This window comes from Canis lupus, chromosome 22 (genome assembly GCF_011100685.1).
Source record: "Canis lupus familiaris isolate Mischka breed German Shepherd chromosome 22, alternate assembly UU_Cfam_GSD_1.0, whole genome shotgun sequence".
In the NCBI taxonomy this organism is placed as follows: Eukaryota; Metazoa; Chordata; class Mammalia; order Carnivora; family Canidae; genus Canis; species Canis lupus.
In genome coordinates this window covers 40315678-40336321 of record NC_049243.1, presented here as the reverse complement: position 1 = coordinate 40336321, position 20644 = coordinate 40315678, and the positions used below count along the sequence as shown (strand labels likewise).

General features: G+C 33.5%; 1 long non-coding RNA gene across 7 annotated transcripts in view; it reads right to left on the bottom strand.

The window, feature by feature from the left end:
• LOC111091760 overlaps positions 1-13334 on the bottom strand; it is a 48188-nt gene extending 34854 nt beyond the window's left edge. For 3 of the 7 annotated variants that reach the window (XR_005376063.1, XR_005376065.1, XR_005376064.1), the window contains exons 1-2: positions 12077-12274; positions 3854-3941 (exon numbers count right to left, since the gene is read on the bottom strand). This is a non-coding gene — a long non-coding RNA (uncharacterized LOC111091760). Of the gene's footprint in view, positions 1-3853; positions 3942-12076; positions 12275-13143 lie in introns of those variants that run through there. The other 4 variants (XR_005376066.1, XR_005376069.1, XR_005376067.1 and 1 more) reach the window with 2 other exon arrangements.
• Between the last annotated feature and the right edge of the window lie 7310 nt (positions 13335-20644).

Below are 20644 nucleotides of genomic sequence, written 5' to 3'. Positions count from 1 at the left end.
TTTAAGTTTGGATCAGCTTCCTATATTTTATCCTTTTCACTTCCAAGGCCTTGAAATACTCTGTGAGTTTCTTTCATATGAACATTCTGGCTGGTGACACCTCCTCTGGAATATCTTCATCCTATTCATCAAATGACTTTTCTCACTGATGCTAATAATTTCACATTCACTAAGTTCCTCTGGTTGTATATCTACAGTGTCTCCAACAGCAACAGTGTCCATATTCTTATGGGCAGTTATTTCTTCTATAACTCCATCTACATTTGGTTCATTTCCAGCATTATCTATTTTCATTTCTTTACTGCACTTTCATTTTTTTTGCACTTTCATTTTTATTAAACAACTGCTTCTTTAAACATTTTTTATGAAATGTCATATATCAATGAGACAGTGAGAAGCACAATTAATAAACATGCTTTGCTGTGTGTAACCTGAAAAACAGATTTACTGTGACTGATCACCAACAGACTTTGAAGAAGTGAGATGATTGGTCTCTGATCATGATGTGCACCTTTAATGTGCTTAGTGGTAAGTGAAGTGAAAAGCTAGCAGTGAAGTCTGTACTTATGCAATTATTCACAATTAATTTACCCAACCCAGGTAACTAAATTTTGAATGGTGTGGTTGGAGAACTGGTGTTATTTAATTTACAGTTCACTGAAATTCATGCAGATCAGAACCATGCAAATCAGAACCAAAGGATTGCCTGTACTTCAAAGGCAAAGTAATAAAATGGCATATTATTGTCACAACAACAGACCAATAGAGCAATGTAGAAAGAACAGAGTGCTCAAAATCAGCCGCAGGCAAATCAATTGGGCAAGAAGCATTTCTTTCATAGATGAAGTTAGGCAACTAACTAGCTCTCTTCATGGGAAAACATGCAATTGTATACCTCCTGATACAAAAAAGATGAAATAGGCTGAATTTTTAGTATTTGAAACAAAACTATAAACTTAATATAGAAAAGTATAAAAAAAAAGTATAAAAATATTTCTGTGAATGTGAAGTGAAATAATTATTTTTTAAATCTATTTTTTTTGTTTTCCCTCTTCCCTTTCATTTACTGTTTGACCATGTGAAATGTTAACACAATTCTAAAATCACATCTATTCAAGAAATATCCTCAGAGAATGTTTCTCTGTGCAGCTCTTCCACTCCATTCCCATCTCTCCTATCCTGCTCACTTTTTTGTTCTGCATGGACATTAAAGGAAGTTAAAGCATATGGTAAACTGAGAAAGAACATCAAGAATGTATGTGATAGGAATTCTAAAGTATTTTTAGAGAGAAAGAAGAAAAGAGTCAGTAAGCTAATAAAAATTTGGTATTTATCTGAAGAAAAAATGTGAATACAATAACAATATAAAAAGGGGTTCATAATTCCCATGATGTTTAGATAAATCACATGTCCTATCCATCATCTTTATAGATTGTTAAACATTTTAAGCAAAATATTGATTTTTGGTGAGTATTCACTATAATGAATGAAAACACACACATACTGCTTTGCTGTTGTATAAATTTATACAATCACCCTCCCTATCATCTACTACAGTTGAAAATGTGCACTACTCATTAAACATAAAATTCATTTTTGTTAAAAATAGTAAGCACAAAATCCAGAATAATGGTTATTTCTGAAGCTGGAGAAAAGGAACATGGTAAATGACACTTTGAAGTTAAGAGAAATGATCTGTTTCATAAACTGATTCATAGACACACTGGTGTTCAACCGATCACTAACTGCAGAAGGCGGAATCCTTTGCCAAAGATACCCACCCTCTAATCCCTGGAAACTGTTCACACTTTATGTTACATGATAAAACGGGGTTTGCAGATATAACTGAAGTTAAGGGCTTCAAAAAAGGGAGTTTATCCTGGATTACATCAATGGGCCAGGGAAGGAAGATATTCAAAGTGTGAGGGGGATCCCTCCTGCTGCTGCCTAAGGGGACCCAGGGAAGCAGGAGAAGGGATGCAAGCAGCTTCTAGGGGCCTAAATCTAAATTTAAATGTAGTCCGCCAACTCAGTGACATTGGTGGCAGATTCTTCCCCAGAGTCTCCAGAAAGGAACACAGTTCTGTCAATACCATGATTCTGACCTTGTGAGAGTTCAGGCAGAGGACGTATTTGAGCTATGCTGTAATTATACTTCTGACCTACAGAAGCATGAGATAGTATTAGGAGTGTTTATTTAAGCTACAATATGCACAGTAATTTATTAAGGCAGCAAAAAAAAAAAAAAACAGATACACTACTATTCTTATGCTACAGATACATTTAAACAATTATTGTATGAAGACAATGTTTTTTTGTTTTGTTTTGTTTTTGTTTCTGTTTTTGTTTTTAAGAGAGGGAGTAGTGGAGGGGTGGAGGGAGAGGGAGAGAGAATCTTAGGCAGACTCCATGCCCAGGTCAGAGCCCAACATGAGGGCTCCATCTCACAACCCTGAGATCATGATCTGAGCCAAAATCTAGTCAGATGTCTTAACCAACTGAGCCACCCAGGCACCCTGTCACTGTTTTATATCACAAAAAAGTTTACCAAAAGTGAAACTTCTAAAACCTTAATTTTTCTTCTTTTTTTTTAAGATTTTGTTTATTTATTCATGAAAGACACAGAGACAGAGAGGCAGAGACATAGGCAAAGGGAGAGGCAGACTCCCTATGGGGAGCTCAATGAAGGAAGGACCCTGGGATCACATCCTGAGCCAAAGGCAGAGCCACCCAGGCACCCAAACCTTAATTTTTCTTATGTACTTTATGTCAGCTCAAAAATTAGAATTTTAATTTTATATTTTTTTAGAAATTTAAAAATAAGAATGATAAATATTATTAGGCATAAGTGAAAAGTGTACTCAAAAGAAATTTAAAACCTTATGGCTTCTAGAATTAAAGATGTTTTGCTATATAGTAAATAGAAGGTTTCAAATTCACAAAGCTGATAAAACAATTTCAGGTTCTTGTACCCTTCATACTATTTTTGTGCTATTTATCTTTTTCTATTAAGAACAAAATGAGCATAAGTATAGTGTTTATCAATCCAACTCAAATGTACTTTGACTCAAGCAAATGATAGTTATCCGTACAACTAAATTTATTAGCAATATTTTGTTTCTGTTTTGTATGTTTTTGCTGCATATACAATGAAGTAATTTAAGGAAGGGCTTGGCAGTCTATGGCCTACAAGCCAAATCTGGCCTGCCATCTTTTTATGTAAATCAAATTTTACTGAAACACAAAATCCATTTATTTATTGTCTACAGCTGCTTTAATGCACAAAGAGAGAGTTAAGTGGTTGTAACAGAAAATATATGGTCCACAAATCCTAGATTATTTATTATCTTGCTTTTTATGCAAAAGTTTACCAAATCCTGATTTAGCTCTCATTTACTAAAAAGTAAATGACTTTTAATGGTAACTTCATGGGGGAGAAATCCATCAAAAACAAGTGAATGATGACCAAATTTTTTTAAAAAATTTAAAACCTACTATCTTTCAAAATTTGAAAAATATGTAATTATAAAATATGTTCAGATATTTTTTTAAAAGCTCTTTTAATCCAAGAGAAAGCTTCTAAAGATAGCATGGGGAATAAAACTATGTGGAAATTTGTATGGAAACATATCCAAGAACCTAAATAGTATTCCATGAAGGTCAATATGCTCTTGATTTTCCTATCTCTTCATATTTTTAGTCCTGTAATACCCTCTCCCTTTCCTTTTTTTTTTTTTTTTTTTTAATTAATGGTCCTTTATTTCATTAGTGGGTCTTTAAATTACATATAAGACTGGCTAGATTTGCTCTATAAATGCAAAAGGTAAAGTGATTAAATGGAACAAATACATACCTTTATTTTTTAAAGTATGAAAGGAGAAATAATCTTGTAGCTTATCTTTATTCATAGAATTGCTAGAAGAAATCATGAATTGATTTCTCTAGAGTAGAAAAAAAAAGTGAAAGTTGAAATTGAACCATATTCTAAGAGAAGTATAATTAGATAAAGTTAATGTTCCAAACAGGATCTATATGTTCTATTTCTAATTTCTAATCTTCACAGAGATTCTAAATCTTTTCCGACTCCTGGCATAGATTTAATCATCACTCTCCTTGAGTGTGATTTGAAATGAATTATATAACAGTTGAACAAGGAAAGTCTCCAAAACTAAGCAAAGCCTAAAACAAATAGATCATAGTACATAAATAAACAGCAGCCACAATACATATGTATAACTAGTTTTACATGTACATTTTTTTCATGAGTCATCAGGATGTGGCAAAATGCATTTAAATTAAAATAATTAAGTATCTTAATGCCCTTTTGAGTTTTTAAATCTTTTCTCTGCCAAAAATGGATAAATACACAGAATTATTGATTTTTCTCAACTAAAAAGAAATACTAGATTGTTATGTGGTCTTCTAAACTTTCACCCCTGACATGGTTCCTAAACTTATCACTATATAGTCAGATAAGGAGAGCATGAGCATATGTAAGCATGGAGCTTTCTGTTGGTGTGATCAAAATAGTGATTTGAAAAGTTTGTGATGGAGGCAGAAGTGGTTTGTTGAGAGAAGAGAAAGATCAGAACATTTTACTCTGGAAAGCTTGAAAGTTAAGTTTATTTTTTTCCCTTGTCCTTAAAGTTGTGACTTAGTGTTCTCTACTTGCATGGAGTTAAGACAAGAACACTTCCATGTTTAGAAAAAAAGTGTCCTTGCAAAGAATTATTTCAAAGGGAGTAAGCGTAAGAATGAAAGGCCCAATAAGCATTCCATTATTAATTCAATATACAGTAAACACTAAGAAGCAGGGTACTGTCATTTCTTAAGATGGGTGATCTGGAACAATCTCTAGCAGACCATTTGCAACCTATGATTTGAGTCTCCTGAAGCAGTGGGTTCTCAAAGACAGTTTAGCAATTCTCGACCACAGGAAATTAGTATTGTCCCAAATAGAAAATCTGGAATCAGTCATTGTTGAGCATGTGTATTCGTTGCTGAAAAAGTACTATTATAACTCCCTGGAAAAATATATTGGATTGGCAATTTTGCGTGTATTCCTAGGATAACTGAATCAGATAAAACAATGAAATCTCTCTGTATCTAAATGTAAAAGGGGGGAACTTTTTTTTTAAATTTCAAGTGGGGTATTATGAGGATTAAATGATAATGTTTGAGTCTCCAGCTTCTTATATGCTCCCATGCCCTTTAAGACTTTCCTAACCAGTCCTTTTCTTTAAGTTTATATATTGCTCACCTTCCTTAGTGTTACTAGAACAATCTATAAAAAATGTAAATGTGATTAGCCACAATCCATCTTAACATCTCAAGAATGGCATACAAAAAAAAAAAGCCTAAAATGGCCCTTGCCCACTTCCTAAAATTATGTTTTGGTTATAAGATATCAAATTGTCTGTCTTTCTAAGTAGACACTTATTTTGCATCTGTGTCTTTCCACTTACAACAGCATCTTTGTGTTCCTCACTCTCTGGTATATGTGCATATGAATGAGAGGTGTTTCTATCCCTAGTTATCAGTGATCCACTTATCCCAATCCTTTAAGAGACCATGGCTTTCATGCCTTTAGTAAACAACCCCTGATAAAACAACCTAACACCAATCACTCTCCACCCAAAACATGAATAGTTGGATTATGTGTTATTCTTCTGAAGTCCTAATCCAAGCCTCATGTATGATATTTTAATATGTCTGGCTCTTCATGGTTTTTGTAAATCTTTGAGGCCAGGAAGGACAATTTATTCATATTTATAAACCTAAGTAAGTGACTAGCCTAATAAATTTGTGCTAAACTAAATAGAAAACAGTGTTTTGAGCAAGACAAGGGTAGTATTCAATACACATGAGTTAAATATAAGCATTTTAAAGAAAAGAGAAAAGCAGTACAAAATAAAATGAATTTTAAACTACTATATATTCAAATTTATGTTATTCTTTAGAAAACTAATGAAAATACAGGAGGAGAGACTTAAATAACATTTCTGTGTAGAAGTTTATCATTATTATTATTCTATGTCTAATATCTTGTGGGTCTTCACAGCCCTCATCTTTTTTTTTATTCCTATAGTGTGTCTCTGCTCACTGACAATTTAGAAAAAAAAAAATATAAAATTTGCATTTAAGTGCCCTCGATCTATGACAAAAGATTTAAGAGGATGTTAGAGATATATTTACTGATTTAAGTCTCTGAATACTTTTGTAAATGTTGCTTCTTATATAAATAGATCTTGGTCTTTGAAAAATGTGTTCTCAACAGAAGTGTCTTTAAAAGTGGGGAAAATTTATTATTCACATTGGGGAAAATTTATTATTCACATTAATGCTTGATGAGGTTTTTTTTAAGGCAAATGCATCTTATTATTTTTACTGTATGCATGCACCTAATATTTTTAAGTAATTTAGTTATAACTCTAAGGTTAATTATTTATTATTTATTTAATTTATTCTTTAATTTTAGTAACACCTGATGAATGAAATAGGGTAATAGATTCAGCAATTATTTTTATTTTTATTTTTTTTTAAATTGTGCGACAGCAAAATAATTTGGGACTTCATATTACTACAAAAAAGGTCTGTTATTCCTTCTGTGGGAACAATTAAATGGCACTCTGGCCTCGTTTAATCCTAAACTCATTCATATCCCCGTTCTCTTTAAATAAATTGTATAACATAAAAGGATGAAAAAATCCAATGGTTTTTATAAAAACAATAGTTGGATAAATTTAAAATGATATCACAGTACAATTTTAGAATACAGGATTTTCAGTTCTATACTCTTTAGCAACATATCTTAGATAATAAGATCCAAGTGCAGAAATTAAATTTAGAATTTAAAGTGCAATCTGTCTCAGAATAACATCCTACCTGAAAATAAATTATGCATGTCATGGCTATTTAGCTAGTGAATCATTTACTTATTCATTTGATAAATATTCACTGGGAAGCATTCTGTGTGAGGCACTCTTCTAAACAATGGGAACATAGTATGCACAAAGTGAACATGAAATGGTCCCTGCATTTGAGGGGCTGATTTCCAAAGTTGAAAGATATCTGACAATATTAAATGGACAAGGTGGTTTCAGAGAGAGACAAACACCATAACAAAAAGAGAATAAGGTGAAATGACTCTGAGGAGAAAATACTTTTGATACAATGATCAGGAAATGCCTTCATGGGAAAAAAAAAATGTTATACTTGCTAAATCCTGAAGATAAAAAAGCAGTGAGGCTCATATAGTATCTATATAAACCTGAAAAAAGGTAGAGCAAGTTAATGAGGGAACGCACATGCTATGTTTATAGGAAAGTCAGACAGTCAGTGAGTTTGAAAGGACTGACCAAGGTAAAGATGGAAAGAAATGATCTCAAAGTGAGAGGCAGGAGTTCTGCAGGACCTTTCTCTAGTTAAGAGAAAGGGATATGGCTCTTATTACAAGATGGAGTAGATATGGAACAGCATCCAATGCAAAGATTAAGTGGTGACATTATATGGCTTACATATATAATAAATGCAGCATGGAAAATGAATAGTCTGTGGAAAAAGTAGATACAAGGGAGCAGTAGGTTCAGTTATAAAGCTACTGCAGTATTCTGGCTCACTGTTTTTAATGCTGCGAGAAAATCTACACACCTACATGTGTATTCTTTCATTAATTAATTACGCAAATATTTGTTAATATACTTGATCAAAGAATGTGCTAGAATTGAAATTATAAAAATGAACTGGACACAAGCTTTGCAGGTGATGAAGGGCATCTAACATCACAAGATAAGTCCAATATATATAAGTATGTATCCAGGTCTAAAGTACACAAGAAAGAAAGGAGAACTGAGCTGGCTGCGACTGGGTGAATTCATGAAGAATTTTCACTAGGGTAAACACAGTGCTCAGTCTATTAGACTCGTGTTACTAATTCTGAAAGCCATCAGTCATTGCCTACACATGAGGGTAGTAGTATCTACTAAAAGTGAATAAAGAAGGTCAGGATTTCCCAAATATTATTACTTGTTTAGCTACATAAAAAATATTTTTGGCATTGTACTTGAGAAGAACAACATTTTTTAAATAAGAACATACATTCGGAGGTGAATCTACCACGAAGTAAATGAAGTTAAAGTTTCACAGGTCCTCATTGAATAGATCCCTCAAAGGGCTTCAGCCATAGGGTTACTTTGCTTTTTATAATGTTTTTGTAGAATTTTAGAATTAAGATGGTATTTCTTCTTCCTCTGCCTCTCCAACCCCATCAGACTTAGTCTGTGATCCATTAGCATAAGTGTGGATGCAGGTATTGTAAGAATAATAATATGGTCAAGAGGAGAGGAGGTTCTTGTGACTTCATTTTCATGAGATATGTTTAAACAGTTACAGTCCTGTCTACTTACAGTTAATTTATTGCTAGAACTCACCGTTTAGAAATTGCTTCCAGGAATGAGAATGGAATAGTTCCAGATATATTTATTCATGAACTTTTTAATTTATTCAACTATCATTTATTGAGTACCTTTTATGGGTCGAGAACTGTGCTACAAACCAGGAATATAATGATAAACATAAGAGACATAACCCCACACTGATGTTTCCGACTTAATTTTTTTCTTACAATATCTTTTGTTCACTATGTTCTACATCTATGAACCTTCCTTTCTGTTCTTATTCTAGGGGCACTGTGACAACTTTCCTGGCATTCTAAGTCTAAGCACAGATACTGTGCTCACTTTCTGAGTGTTGTTTAAAGTAGGTAGTGATAGAAGTTTGTAGTAAAGGAGAAAAGATCTTTCAAAAGACTGAATTTTCTTTATGTTATCTCTATAGAAAATATTTCAAGTTATTTTCATAGGAAGAGGTGATCAAGAAGTATTCACCCAAATAATGCATAGGGAATAATATTATAGAGGTGTCAGGTAGTAAATTATAGAACATAACGGTACTTTTTTTTAGATTTTGTGATATTTGTGGAAAATTCCAATATATTTGCTTTAAAATTTACTGTGATTTCTCCTCATCCTAAGCAAATATTAATGTGTATGTCCAATATTATTTATAATGTGTATTCTTATTTCATATTATATAAGATTCAAGGCCCACAGAAAAGTCTACCCATAGATGAGAGAACTATTTATATAGCATCTTTCAAACAGTTTCTCAACTAGTGCTCTTTCAAATGTGGATTTTGCATACACATTTTGCATCTGAGTAAGAAATCAAGGTTCAGATATTTAAAGACATTTATCCTCTAGGATCATTGAAGTGAATTGAGGCTCTTCCTATTCCAAGTCCTGTACTCTCCCACATATAAAATGTTTCCCTATTTATACTATGAAAACAGACAGATGAATTTGCTGAGTTTTGCAGACCTGGGTTATTTATTTTTTCAAACATATTCTTACATAATGATAAAAATATTTTTATACATTATTGTCTTGATTTTCCAACATATTTCTGACAGCGCCTAACAGATACTCTTATTATAGCATGTTTGTTAATTTATCTAAGGTCACAGATAGGCTTAATTTCAACTAGAATCTTGGTGTATTTATAAAAAATCTCATACAGATTTCTTCCACAAGATAATCATATGCACCTTGAGAAACAAAAGAACAATATACACCCAAAGAATTTCAAGTGTTTGCCAGTATGCAATTAGAATTTACCTACAATGCAGTGAATCATTTTACTAATAATTTATGACACTGTATCTTTGTATTACTAAAGTAAGATTTTGATGTTTTTAACCACAGGGAGGGAGTAAGGATTAAGCCAGTGAACTGGAAAATCAGAAAGCTCATTGTATATCCAACAGTATTTCCTAGAAAAGATTTTTATGAGCAACTTGTTCTAGTAAAATTCAAAGTAAAATGACAGCATATCTGTGGAAAATATTAAACAATATTGCAATAATTCAGTAATTCAATACGGTTTGAAGATAGTGGTAGTTTTTAGAATAGTACATGATAATATGAGATATATTTAAAATTATATATATTAAGTATAGGGACTATTTATTTAAAATATGAAAATTATAGCATAAAGTGCCTTGTTCATTATAAAAACACCAAAAAATGCTATTTGATGTAAAGTGCAAATGCTAGAAGAAAATATATTACAAGTGAATAATCTATTAATTGTAAAACAAAGTAAATTAGCTCAAAGCATATTTTAATATAAGAACTTACTGATCATTTTTTTAAATTTTTTTTTACTGATCATTTTTAACATATGTTGAAGTTCATTCTTCTAAATACACTATGCTAAAACTACACAGCAATTATAATCTATGCCTTCTGGTGTTACATGTAATTTCTATAGAACATTAGCAAAAATGAATATAACTCAAAATTCCAATTAAATTAGTTTTCCAGATTTTTCAGAATAGTCCATTATAGATGAAACAATTGTAGTGCATGCTTACTTTCCATCGTATCATGTAAGCAGGGAAAATGAAATGGATTATTAACCTACGGAAAATGTAAGATATTATTTGTGGTGTTCAGGTATTTCTTTGACAGGAAAAAATAAAGGTTGTCATAATGAATATTTATCAGCTCCCTTTTACATCTCTAATTTTAGATTTCCTGACTCCCAGCCTATCCTTACAGTGGAGTGAGATTCTTGCATGCTGTAATGCAGAAGATTTTCCTTCCCTAGAAAGTCTGAGCCCTTCATGGCCATGCCTTTGCTGGGCTAACATTACTGCATGCTCTATTCACAGTTACCACCAGGCACAGAACATTAAGAGACACTCTGGAGAATCTCTTGAGTTCATGACATATTTCTAGCTTTCCAAGGATACTAGAATCAGTAACTCCAGCCAGTATGATAAATTTTCTATTTACCTTTAATCTATTGGCAGAAAAAGCCCACATGAGCCAGTTGGTGTTCCTCTAAAGGGAGCCAGGGACTCAGACTTGGCAGAGCCTATATTACTAGTGACAAGGAACACATACTTCACAAGTGGGTGGCTTGTGAAAAGGACACAAGAGGAGCCAATACTACCTTCACTCCATAGTCTAGAGGACTAATTCTAAGTCCTCTAGATTTGGGGGAAAGAAGAGCATAGGATCTCATATTGGCTATTGTTATAGGACATATATTTAAACCCAAATAAAAGCTCCCTAACTTTGCAGGGTGTTTCCCAAAGCTGGAGATTTAATTTAATCTTTAACAGACTACATCACCATCCCATATTTAAATTGCTTTAAATGTGGCTTCTGAATGTGATGTGATATGTAACAGGGTCTCTTGCTGATGAATCAGGCATGTTGTAAATACTCACATTGTAGTGTTGGTGGAGGCAATGGTAGCAGGGAAAACTCATTTTGGTCTGGAGTATATGTAAATTCCTATAAAGGCAAATTGTTGGATCTCTAAATAAAAGACATCTGCATCTTGAACTTGGCACCAAGGTCCTAGCAGGTGAGAAATAAGCAAGTTCTTATTCCCCATGTATATCCTCTCTTTTTGCTACTACTTCCATTCCATCTTGCAATCTTTTGTTAAACACTGAGCTCTTAGGAGAGAAGTCAGCTGAAAATGACCCTTTCTGCCCACTCTTTATTAAATGTCTTCTTTGCAATTTATTGATGCTCTTTTGTGGGCAATAATATGACAAACCAAAATTCATATGCTTCGTGCTCACTCCTGTAAGCAAATTCACTTGCTCCTTTTCCAGATTGATTTGTTTTCAATATTTAATTCTCAATTATGTCTAGCCCCTGTCCAATCAGTTAAATCTTTAGCTATTGTCTAGAAGTGTGTATGTTCATTTGAAGTCAATTGCCCTTGTGTGAAGTTAATAGCTAGGTTAACTCCTCTCACATTTACCAGAAAAGGATTATTCTTTTATCATCATTTCCCAAGGCACCTGTGACCAGGTCTGTACAGTATCAATAGTTCATGTAAGCTTCCATAAACATATTATATTTTGCTACATTTATGAACCAAGGAAGATTATCTCTTCCTCTATAAGCAAATCATAAGGAGTATCTACAAGAGAGTAGGTATGTGTTGAAGGAAAGGTGTTATAAGAAACACATGTAACATGAAGTCTAAATACCTGTACTTATAAATTGTGCCTTCTGGACATTGTTCGGCCTTACCCTGAATGTTCCATTTCTATCATATGATGTTTGCTGAATTGATATTAAATGTATCATTTAAACTTTGTGTCCTTTCAACATTTATTATTTAGTAGATCTGAAACACTCAATTCATAATGAGCAGATGCCACTGCGTAATCATTTGATGTTTCATGGTCAGATGCTCATTGTCTATTAGCTTCCAATAGCATTCTAGAAGCTGCTTTTCAGACAATGAGTAGTTCCCTGCCATAGAATGCACAGTTGCTTGAGAATCCTAAAAGTCTAATCTTAAAATCACCTCTTGAATCTTCCCAGAGACTTCACACAGCATCCATTCTCACCATGGATGTTTCCACCACCAGCAGATATGCTGGGCCATGTATTTTCAGAGGCAGAAAAGGTTCACTGAAGCTTGGGACCACTACAGAGTCCTCTATAGCTCTGTAAACTAACAAATTACTGCATAATCTAATAAATAAAACTGGTTCTTCAGGTCCTATACTCAGTAGCATACACAAGGTTTTAGAATTTTTCTTTCTTTAATGCATAGTTCATTGGTAAATGCTTACATGCAATTTAAGAAAATATTGAATAAAAAAAGAAAATATTGGAGATATACTTATTTCATATAATTGAGGTGATACTGTAGAGAGATTCCTTAAAAGATAAAATTTCCTCTTTAGTCTGTGAACTGTCTTAGACCTAGAAATTAAGCAAAGGACCAGAATTTTCCATTGCAGCATCTGACATCTTTTGCTTCTTCTTCTTACTTGTTAGTATTTTCAGGAAAATAAATATAATTATGGTAAAACACAACCATAAAGTTCCATTAAATTAAACTAGACTTGTTCACTCATATGTTCTAATTCTCTATTTCTGTTTAACAAATAAGTCTAAAACATATTGGCTTAAAACAAATGTTTTACGTTTGCTCACAATATTGTGGATCGGAAAGTCCGAAAGTCTCAGCGTGTTGATCTGTCTCTGATTCACGTATCACCTCAGCCTAATAAATTTATAGCCATGATGTTTTTTAACTCACATTTCTAGTAATTATGGATCACTGGCTTCTCTATCTGTCTTTGTGTCTGTCTCTCTTCACGTAGCCATCTCATTCTTAACCTCCTACGTGATTTGAACTTCTCATATCAGAGTTTTCTCCAAACCCACATTTCTACAGTAATCTTTCAAGAGATAGGAGAATATAGAAGTTCTTAGTCTCTTAATGCCTGGACCTGGAAACTGTCACAGGGAGACATCTACCATATTCTATTGGTCAAAGAAGTCACAAAGGCCCCTCAGATAGAAGGGAAGAAGGTTTGGATTCTACCTCTCTGTGGGAGGGGTGTCAAAGAATCTGGATCTATTTTTAATCTACCATACTATTTTGCCCATGGAAATTCTAAGGATTAAGGTACTCTGTTTGCCACTCCAGATCTGTTATCCGATATTATAAGTATAATCCTGAAGTGCCATAATATGGCCTCTGCCAACTTAAAAAAATATATCATGTCCATTAATACCAAGGAATCTAGATCCATGGTGGCATTTTTTAAAGTCAATTCCACCCTACATATTATATCAAACATTGACATGATCTAAAATCAAGGCACTCTCACCAGTGCATCTCTTATTGCCTTAGTGGAGGTAGGATGCATTCTTCACTTTAATATAACAGATATTCAAACATCCCCATAATTTATTTAGGCTTCTGAATCTTTCTTCAATGTTTACTGTGTCAATTTTAGCATATCATCTCATTTACAGCAGGCCATGATTACGTACACAATTGAGGAACCATCCCAACAAAGTCATATCACTAGTTCCAATTGCTCTGAGTAAGCAGTTAAACACAAGACATGAATATGTGCTCTCATGTCAGTAAGTTCCTCCTTGCCAGTTTTAAATTCTACCCACCCTTCCAATTTCAACAAGATCCATTCCTTCACATTCCTTTGTTTTCCTTCTGGTTTGTCTTAACTTCAGACCTCCAATCCTTCCCCATGTAAGACCCTTCCTTAGAGCAAAAGTTCTATTGCCCTGTTGGTGTGTGCTGAGACCTAACTAACTATTGGTCTGGGAGGAAATAAACAGAAGCAGACATGGACCTCAACAAAGACAAGTATCATCTTGTACTTCTCCAACAAAAATAAGAGAAGTCCTCTACTCTCTCTAGGGGATTAATGAGATCTGGAGGTTCAAAATTCTCACAATCATCTCCTGAAATACGCCAATCACATACTTACTTTTTTTTCAGAGTCTGAGTAGCTGGCATAAGATGTCCGCAAAAATTATGCATTCAATATTTTTTGCCTCTCAATCACTCTTAAAATTAAAATCAGGGCCTGTTTTTATCCATGAAATCCTTGTAGTTGCAAGAATTATGGGTCTCTTTATCTCAGCCATGGAAGCTTCTTACTTGCCCAACATGCCTCAAGTTTTTAGTCTTAATGGAATTAATTCCTGGGTGACCCACCACTTCAACTTCCACATATACTTTATCAGAATCCTCCACTCATGATATTCTAGAAAAGTGTGATCACTTTGTATGCCTGGTCTAATCACCACCTCACTTACCCCCACAATGTGGTCCTTTCTGTATAAAGTAGGTATATGGCCCATTTACAGAATGGAATGTAAGGCACAGTGCATCTGCTCTTTGTACCAACAGTCAGACTGGGTTCCCTTCCTAAAGCTCAGTTAGGGTTAATGTCTAGATTACAGGCTATTTGTTTAGAATGTGATTTCATAGAGGAGTGAGAATAAAATGAGAGAAGGTAGGAAGAAGGGTCCATACAAGGATGCATTTTTGAGTTAAGAATCCCTGTTGGGGATAGGTGTTCTTATCCTCTATAAACCTCTGAGGAATCCTATTAATGTGTCTCAACAGACTACTGAGGGAAGGCATGGAGAAGTCATAATCATTCTGTTTCTATTCTGATAGGCTGAAGGTTTCACCTAGGCCACTGGCTCTGCTGCACTTGGGGATGCACATGTATAAGTGTCAAGCGGGCTCCTGAAGACACCCCAAGTCACATCATCAGATATGTTCCTGATAAGCCAGAGAAATGTGTCAGCTGCTAAAGTGAGACCCTTTCAGTATGAAGTATGTCAAAGCTGGTGCAGAACTGTTTTCTCTAACTGTGACTTGAATCAGAAGTGAAGCCAATAGATATTGGCTTAAGAGCCTATCTGATAGAAGGTCTAAGGAAGAAATAGAAAAGAAAATTTGACAAATTTTAAACATGAAGTAATAACAACAAAATTTGCCAATGGAGTTAGATAAAAGAGTATTCAAAATTTTGGCTTTTGGAACTATGTGTATGAGAAAAGCTGAACAAAAATAGGCTTTGGATTAAAAACAATTACAATTAGGTTTGACAAAAAATACATGCCCCAAATGTTAAATTTCATGAGAATTCCTACTTAATGAATCACAGGAAGGTAAAATAGAGGCCTAATTTTCAACCTTTTTGAAAATGGGGAGAGAGAGAGGCAGGTAAATGTCAGAGATTTTAAGGAATTTTGCCAGAAAAAAATAATGCTGGAACAAATTTGAAAAACACAAAAAATTCCAGGCACATCATCAGAGAATCATTTACCAGATTAAGAAGCACTGATTTAGCTAATCCATAATGAGAACAAAGAGCAGAGCCACCATGCAAAGTTCTCTCTTCTATGCCAGAGCAAACTGGGAAGAAGCTCTAATAATCAAAAAGTTAAAACTTCATGCCAAAAAAATCTTTCAGATCTGGCTTTCTCCCATTTCTCCATAGGAGATTTTTTGAAATGGTGAATTTAAGCCTGTGTCAGTTCTTAAAACATTTACATAGAGAAGCCTACATGGTTTTCTAAATCAAAGTTCCACTTTCAATTGTAGATTAAAAAAATATGTATCCCCATAAAGATAAACAAAGGTAAAAGTAACAAGCACTGAGCATAAAATGTAATAGTACAAAACAGTTTAACAACTTCAGAGTCTTATAAATCTCTTTTTAAAGTAGAATCACTATAAGAAAACTCATGATAATTTTTAAAGGAAGGAAACCAAATTTAAAAAAATAAAAAAAATAAAAAAAATAAATTTAAAGGAAGGTATGTATTTTTGTGTGTGAAAAACTCCAAAGATTATATAACTATGAAGCTAGTTGACAAATAAGAGGAAATTTGAGAATTAGGATAAATAACTTGAAGTTAAAAACTATGTTTAATCAAGTATTATGGTTAATACAGAACAGACTGGATTCAGAAGCCAATTCAAAAATCAAAGCAGAGGCTCCTGAAGTTGTATAAAACATATAAGAAAGGGATGGAGAAGAAACAAGAGTATAGAAGAGAAGCAAAAGTTCATATAAATAAGAATGAAAGATATAAAATAATTGGAATGGGGAATTTTTTTAAAACTATGAAAAGAAACTTTAATGAATTAGAGAAATGAGTCTGCAAATTAATGAAGAGATCAATCTATCTCAGAGAATGTTTAAAATTATAAAATAAGCAAGAGAAAGCATAAATAATTTCTGTAAGTATCATTACAATGGAAACAAGTTAGCTGCAAATACAAAATTAGTTTATGCTCATTTAAATTTCAACTATAAAACTGATCAAACAAAAACTTAAGCATTGAGTTCCAGAAAACTCAGTGAAATCCAAAGGATTTTAATTGATTTAAAAATTTAATTTATCTAGGAAAGTAGCAGAAATACATTTTCATATGAGTAGAAACACAGGAAATAAACTGCTTATGGTTTTTCACACACATACACACACACGCCCTAAACATCACATCCACTAGTCAGAGGGCAATCTAAAGACAGATTGAAAATCTTTTGACAACACCTCTGTTTATATGGTAATTATATAAATGAATGCATGGAAGTGCGCCAAATCAGAGATTTGAAATCATTGCTTGTCTATTCTTACAGTAAAATAATTATAGCCATTAATAAATGTTATAAAAAGGGGTAATGTAAATGTCAAAAGAAAAATGGATGCTTTTTTTTTTTCTCTCTTCTAAGTGCCTACAAGGCTGAATGAAGTAGAGTCATTGCCTTTTGGTTGTGCAGGGAAAAGTTTATAGATATCTTTAAGAAAACAGGGACGCCAGTGTAATTATTATCAGTCTTGCAAATTATAACCAAGCAAATCAATGTAAATTCTCTAACAGTATATAATAATTTTACTTTTCCAGAAAGAGCCTTGTTAGAAATAAATTTTACTACATCATTTTTTTATTTTTATTTTTATTTTATTTTATTTTATTTTATTTTATTTAAGATTTTATTTATTCATTCATGAGAGACACACAGAGAGAGAGAGAGAGAGAGAGAGAGAGGCAGAGACACAGGCAGAGGGAGAAGCAGGCTCCATGCACCGGGAGCCCGACGTGGGATTCGATCCCGGGTCTCCAGGATCGCACCCTGGGCCAAAGGCAGGCACCAAACCGCTGCGCCACCCAGGGATCCCCATCATTTTTTTTTTTTAATTCAGAATAATACTTGCTTTTTTTGGTGCTATGAGGAAAAAGCATTTTCCTCCTAATCTTGTCTTAATCTTGCTGAAATATCTTTACTAGTGATTAGAATAGAATTTCAAGGTTGGAAATTCCTTCAATAATGGTATTCCTTCACTTAGGTCCCAAAGTACAAATAAAAAGTCTAAGGTCTTCTAAATTCAAAATGGAGGAGAAAATGAGGGAAAAATTTTAACAAATGGATTATGAGACCTGTAACATTTGTCTCTACTTTTGTTCTCTCTTGTTTATTAAGGAATATTTTCCTTAAATGTCTATCTTTTAAAGACCCTTCATCTCTTGCTTTTCTGATAACTTAAAGTATATTTTTAGTGTACCTTATTAGTTTAATATTCAGATGAGTTATATCGTGAGGTATTTTTAAGGCTTCAATTTATAGCACATTTCAGAAGAATTACTGCTTTATATGGATCATTTCTTCTAGCACACCCTTGTACATTATATAATTTTATCCCTAAGTTCCTATGAAGGTGACATGTTAATGTGAACATATCCTGGATATCCATCTTATAAAATGTGGAATCTTCTTTTTGGATGTGGTTTGAAAATTCATGAACATATTTGTAGTCATTTGAAAATAGAGGCAACAGGAGTGCAAACTGGTACAGCCACTCTAGAAAAGAGTATATAGGCTCCTCAAAAAATTAAAAATAGAACCACCATACAACCCCGCAATTGCACTACCAGGATACAAACACAGTGATTTAAAGGGCACATGCAACCCAATGTTTATAGCAGCAATGTCCCCAATAGCCAAATTTGGAAAGAGCCCAAATCCCAGATGTCCATCAACATATGAATGGATAAAGATGTGGAGATATGTGTGTGTGTGTGTGTGTGTGTGTGTGTGTGAATTTAAATTTTAAAAAAAGGAACTTAAAAAAAGAAGGAAAGTAGAAGCAGTATTCCTGGTTAATAAGAGAACTAACCCTTTCCCTTGCTCTGAAAGGTGAACAAACAAAGATATGTAATTCTGTAAGTCCATAGTTCTAATGGAAATCATCACAACTGTAGGTAGTTTTAAACCATGTAGAACAGGGATCCTGTATCATTGTTCTAAAATATTTGCTAAGTATTTGATCTCTCAAATAGACTCTGAAATGCCATAAAAGGAGAGTTTTTCTTTCCCAAATTTGATGTTTTATGGAAGTCATAGGTGTTGTTAGACTTTTCCTTAGAGAAAGTTGGAGGTTGACACAAGATAGGAACAAAATAGCATACATATCAAAAGTCAATTCAAACATAGATAAGTCCACAAATGACATACGTGCCATTGTAAATCACTGTACATTCTTTCTTCAATCAGTAAGTCACGTGCAGGAACAAAGTGGCATGGTCCTTTGTAAAGACTGGATTTTCAGTACAGGCAATAAGATAACTAGATACACTGAATCCTTTCAAAAGGATACTATCTTTCACAGAGTACAATAATACAGGGACGCCATTAAATGCTAAATAAAGGCAGGTTTACAATTTGCATTTGGCAGAGATCCAAAGAAAGATAGAGGAGTGGTAAAACTGTACAGTGAAAATGGGAAAGATTCAGATATGCCTCATTTAAAGGCTGTTAGCATGGGAAAGCTATAAGTGAGTTGACTCAGTTATAGGAAAGCAGGGCACCTCATGTGATTGGTTAGGGGTGAATATTTAGCTTTCTTTATTTGGCCCTAAATTGGAAGAGGGGGGGAAGCTATTGGTTATTAACAAGTCCTGGTCATTTGGGAACAATTGCTACAGGGGTTATTGCCTGGCTTCTTGAAATAATAGGAAGTAATAATAATAGGTTGGCTTTTTGAACTGGCTACTTCAGATAGTAAATCGGCTTCCTGGATTGGTTACTATAGATTGTGGGTCAGAGTTTCATCTTTATATATTTTATGCCTATAATCCATTTCTATATTCAGTTTTATATGTTCAGTTTATCATGGTGAAATCCTACAATACAGCTGCCACTAATGTCCTTATTATAAATATGAGGAAATTAAAACCTAAATGAATTAAGAAATGGTTTAAGATCACTCAGCTAAGAAATGGTGATGATGTGCTTTGAGTGCTCTAATATCATTCCTAATTTGTAGAGTGATGCTAACTGTAGAACTTTCTGTGATGAACAAATATTAATAAACTATGCTGTACAATAACATAACTCATGACCACATGTGGCTATTGAGCACTTGAAATGTGGCTACTGTGACTGAAGAACTGAATTTTTAAGTGTAATTAGTTTAAGTATGTATTCAAATAGCTAAATGTGGTTCATGGCTTCTGTATGAAAGAATACAGCTCTAATACAGGGTCTCTGAAAACAGGAGTTTTGAGGGAAATGTCTTAGTTCAGGCTGCATTAACTAAAAATCATAACTATGTGGCATAAAAAAAGAAAAAAATATTCTTCATTGTTCTGGAGTCTGAGAAGTCCAAGATCAAGTTGCCAGCATAGTCAGGTTCTGGTAAGAGCCCTCTTACTGGTCTCAGCGGTTTTCTTTCTATGTTTTTACATGGAAGAGAAAAATCATTTCTCTCATGTCTCTTCCTGTAAGGGCACTAATCCCATTTGTGAGGGATCCACCCTCATGACCTAATTATTTCCCAAAGGCCCCACAGTCAAATACCATCACTGGAAATCAGGCCTCAATATATCAATTTTGGAAACATAAATATTCATTCCAGGAAATAAAACATCGTTTGTAAACCTAAGTCATTTAGAAAGGGGAAAAAAAACAAACAAACAAAACACTTAGAAAACAAATGGAAGAGAGTAGAAGAGACTAGAATGAAGCATACTTGTGTTACATCATATATATATATGTGTATATATATATGCGATATATATATGTGTTTATATTATATATTCTCTCTATGTGTGCATGTTCTATATTTCATATACATGTTAGTGTTTTGCATATAAAATAGATTTACAATAGTTATAAGTAGAATAGAATAGAATTGAATGGAATAGAAGAATAGAATAGAATAGAATAGAATAGAATAGAATAGAATAGAATAGAATA